Raw genomic sequence first — 5,125 nt, 5'->3', positions numbered from 1 at the left:
GTCCCACCCACTCTCAATTCTCTCTCCTCCCATTTACCAGAATAGTGTTGTTGGAACGTTAGTCTGGTGACATGTCACGGCATGGTGACCACCTAAAGGTTCTGCGTTCCTTGAAGGAAGGCCCCTGGAAGTGAGGAAGATGCCTCGGGCATCTTCAGGGAAGCAGCACGACATAGCGGATAGAGCACGGCCCTGAAAGTCAGAAGGTCGTGTGTTCTAATTCCGGCTCTGCCACCTGTCTGCTGTGTGGCCTTCTCTATGCCTCAGTTACCTCATCTGTAAAATAATATTAAGAATAATTATAATAGTAGTGGCCTTTGTTAAGCACTCACCTCGTGCCAAGCACTGTTCTAAATGTTAGGGCAGATTCAGGGACACAGTCCCTCTCCCATATAGGGCTCACAGTCTTAATCCCCATTTTACAGCTGAGGTAACTGAGGCACAGAGAAGCAAAGTGACTTGCCCAAGTTCACACAGCAGACAAGTGGAGGAGCCGGGATTAGAACCCAGGTCCTACGGCTCCCAAACTCGTACTCTTGCCGCTAGGCCGTGTGGATTGAGCCTGCGAGCCCGACACTCTTGCTTGTGGACGGATGCTTGTGTCCACCCCAGCTCTTAGTACAGTGCCTGGAGCTTAGTAAGCATTTAACAAATACCACAATTATTATTTAGGGACTGACAGGAAGTCTGGGTCCGCCATGGCCGCACAGATCTGGACACCTCCACTCCCCTCCACAAAGTCAGTTGCTAAGCAACCAGCTGGCAAAGCACTGGCAAGTATTAGGGGATTTCCCATCACTTCAGGCTCTGAAGTCCTTAAAGAAACCAGTGGAGACCTTCCTGTCCCCTGGAGGATAAGCCGGGTTGGGGCAAGAAAGAGGAAAGAGGTAGGAGGGGGGGATGCCTTTTACGGGGGGGGGGGGGCGAGGTCCTTTCAGAGAGCTACAGAAAGCCCTCCCTCCTCACACTGTTTCCTTGATTCTGCTGACAACCTGACTTCTTGGGGCAGAGCATCACAGTTTGCTACCTGAGTTGTTCAAAATGTTTTTGGGAAACCATCAATAGGGTCTTTGTTCATGGAACAGACGGCTGCCTGTGGACATCGTGACGGAACAGTAGAGTCTTTCTCTGGAGCCCAGACCAAAGTAAAACAAACACGGCAAATGCAAAACACCAAAATATATTGTTGCTTTTCTAAACTGGACGAACTGCAGAATAAATTTGGGTTCTAGTTGGTTCCTAAACACTCAGACTTTCTCTCTCCAAACCACATACCAGATTTCAACCCAGAGGAGCCCCAAGGGCTTGGACAGTGCCTGTTCAGAAGGAGGTAATAACAGGAAGTTTGTCTAATTGTCATAGCTCACCCTCTGTGGTGCTTACCTCATCTAGATAACAATAATAATAATAATAATGGTATTGTTAAATGCTTACTATGTGGCAAGCACTGTTCTAAGCGCTGGGGTAGATGGAGGGTAATCAGGTTGTCCCACGTGGGGCTCTCACTTTTAATCCCCATTTTACAGATGAGGTAACTGAGACCCAGAAAGATTAAGTGACTTGTCCAAGGTCACACAGTAGACAGGCGGTGAAGCCGGGATTACAACCCACTTCCTCTGACTCCCAAGCCTGTGCTCTTTCCACTAAGCCACACTGCTTCTCTGTCAAAAAAAAAATGGTATTTGTTAAGTGCTTACTATGTGCCAGGCACTATTCTAAGCACTGGGAGAGATACAAGGTAATCAGGTTGTCCCATGTGGGGCTCACAGTCTTAATCCCCATTTTACAAATGAGACAACTGAGGCCCAGAGAAGTTAAGTGATTTGCCCAAAGCCACACTGTTGACAAGTGGCAGACCTCGGATTAGAACCCACAACCTGTGACTTCCAAGCCGGTGCTCTTTCCTTTGAACCACGCTGTTTCTCTTGCCACGGTAGTAAGAGGTGACAAGATCTCAATTTATTCAAGCCCTTAGTTCAGCTTTTATAAAGGACTACATAGAAATCATAAACTCTTCAAACAAACTGCCCTGGGAAAATACCCCGGATAATCAAATAAATGAAATCAAGACTATTCATGGGGCATATGTTATTACTCATCATAGGCAAGTAGGTGAGTGGCTATTTCCAAGGGTGTTCTAGTTTCTCAGAGTACTTTGATTTTTCATGGATTTGCCAAGTGCTTATTATGTTCCAGGCACTGTTCTAAGCACTGGGGTAGATACAAGGTAATCAGGTTGGACACAGTCCACATCCCCCGTAGGGACGTCTTAATCCCCATTTTTTACAGATGAGGGAACTGAGGCACAGAGAAGTGAAGTGACTTGCCCAAGGACACACAGCAGACACGTGGCAGGTGTGGACTAGAACCCAGGTCCTTCTGACTCCCAGGCTCGTGTTCCATCCACGAGGCCATGCCGCTTCTCTGACCTTCCTCAAAGTGCTTACTTTTGCTTCTTCATAGTAGCAGAAGAAACAGCAATTCATAGATACTGCAGAAGCGGACATCTATACCCCAAAACACGGGCTTTGGAGTCAGAGGTCATGGGTTTGAATCCCGGTTCTGCCACTTGTCAGCTGTGTGACTGTGGGCAGGTCACTTAGCTTCTCGGTGGCTCAGTTACCTCATCTGTAAAATGGGGATTAAGACCGTGAGCCGCACGTGGGACAACCTGATTCCCCTGTGTCTACCCCAGCGCTTAGAACGGTGCTCTGCACATAGTAAGCACGTAACAAATACCAACATCATTATTATTATTATTACATTTAGCCGTGCTTCACATTTGAAAATGATGTCCTGGTAGTTTGGCTTAAACGACCTCTGTAAGAATGATAATTTCTACTATAGTCGGTACTTATAGGTTTTCATTCTTTGCTGTGCTGTTGGACATTTGCAATACATGGAGTTTTCTAATGATTTTTGTCCTGTACGGTTCAAGGACAGCAGCCATACGAGAAGGCGGTTGGGGGACCTTTTCTAATACCTTTCCCCTTTCAGGGTGAGCAGTGTATCTTTAAGTAGGCTGATCTCACACCTAAGTTTTTTTGGGGGGGGGTTTTTTGGAATGATACTTGTTATAAATGCTTACTATGTGCCAAGCACTATACTAAGCAGTGGGGGGAAAGCCAAGTCATCATGTTGGACACAGACCCTGTCCCACATGGAGGTCTATATAGGAGGGAATAGGATTTAATCCCCACTTTACAGATGAAGAAACTGAGGCCCAGAGAAGTGAACTGACTTGCCCCAGGCCACACAGCAAACAAGTGGCAGTGCTGGGATTAGAACCCAGGTTCTCCGACTCCCAGGGCTGAGCTCTTTCCACTAGGTCACACCGCTCCTAGGGTTTCTCTGCATAGGGATGCCGTTTCTTCAGCAATCAATAAACTAATCTCCTGGGCTAGCTATCTGCATTGGTCTTCTTTTTAAGGCGACCCACTCTCAAGCTTGATTTGATTTTCCAGTAGTGGGGTTGGACTTTTCTTTTCTACCATAAGCAACAAGAGCGAATGACCATTTGTGCCAGGTTGGGGAAAAAAGCCATCGATCAGTCCATCAGTAGTATTTACTTGGAATTTACTGTGGGCAGAGCACTCTACTAAGCACTCGGGAAAGTACAATACCAAAGAGTTGGTAGACACAATACCTGCCCACAAGGAGCTTACAGTCTCCAGGGTGAGACAAGCATTAAAAGAGATTACAGATAAGGGAAGTAGTAACATATAAGAGTATTTTCATAAGATACTGTGGGGCTGGGGCAAGTATCGAAGTGCTTTAAGGGGTACACAGCCAAATGCATAGTCAAGTCCTGATTTGATTGAACTGGCTAAGAAGAGTGAGATCTGGCAAAAATGACCAGAAAATTGGTCATCTGTATTTGTTTAGGTCCAAAACAAGGTTAAAAAGATTTGCAGGGTCTCAAAGAGAAACTTGAAAGCAAGGATCTCAGTTATACTCTCCCAAACGCTTGGTTGTAAATCATTCAATCGCCGGGTTTTATTGAGCAGTTACCGTGTGCAGATCACTAGACTAAGTGCTTGGGAGAGTACAACGGAGTCGATAGGCATGGTCCCCGCCACTACGAGCTTTCAGTCTAAGGGGAGAGACAGACATTAAAGGAAATTATGGATATACAGGCTGTGAGGCTGAGGGTGGGTGAATAACAAATACTTAAAGGGGTACAGAGGTGCATAGGTGACGCAAAAGGGAGAGGGAGTAGGGAAAATAAGGATTTAGGGAAGGCCTCTTGAAGGAAGCGTGATTTTAATAAGTGATGTTCTGTGGGATATAAAGTGGGAGGGAGTTCCAGGCCAGAAGGAAGACATAGACAAGAGTGAGGTAGACAAACCAGAGGTACAGTGAGTAGGTTGTCAATGGAGGAGGGAAATGTGTGGGTTGGGTTGAAGTAGGAAATCAGTGAAGTAAGATAGGAGGGGGCGAGTTAAGCTGATGGTAGGGAGTTTCTGTTTGATGTGAAGGTTTTTGAAGAGAGGGGAGACTTGAACTGAACTCTTTTTAGAAAAATGACCCAGGGGGCAGAGTCAAGTAAGGACCGGAGTGGAGAGAGTCAGAAGGCAGGGAGGTCAGCCTAAAGAGGCTGCTAATGTAGTCAAGACAGGGTAGGATAAATGCTTAGATTAGCATAGAAGTTTGGATGGAGAAGACAGGACAGATTTTAGCGATGTCGTGAAGGTAGATCCAATGAGATCTGGTGACAGATTGAATATGTGGGTTGTATAAGAGAGGCCGAAGAGAATGCCAGTGTTACGGGCTCGTGAGATAGGAAGGTTCGTGGTGTTGTCCACAGTGATGGGAAAGTCAGGAGGAGGACAGAATTGGGGTGGGAAGATGAGGAGTTCTGTTTTGTATGTGTTCAGTTTGAAGTGTTGGCCAGACAAACAAGTACAGATGTCCTGAAGGCAGGAGGAAATGTGAGACTGCCCTTAAAGGAAATAGAACCTAGTTTCTGAGAGACAGACCTTCCCTCATGCCCACTGGAGCAGAACTTTCAAATACCCAACTTCTCGACCTGCTTGAGACCGTTGCCAGCTGATTGTTACTATTTGAATAAAATATTATCCCTACTGAAAATTCCTCCTCGTTTTTCCCTTCATTTGATTTACTT

Source organism: Ornithorhynchus anatinus, chromosome 6, assembly GCF_004115215.2.
Source record: "Ornithorhynchus anatinus isolate Pmale09 chromosome 6, mOrnAna1.pri.v4, whole genome shotgun sequence".
NCBI classification, from domain to species: domain Eukaryota; kingdom Metazoa; phylum Chordata; class Mammalia; order Monotremata; family Ornithorhynchidae; genus Ornithorhynchus; species Ornithorhynchus anatinus.
This window is presented reverse-complemented; position numbering follows the sequence as displayed.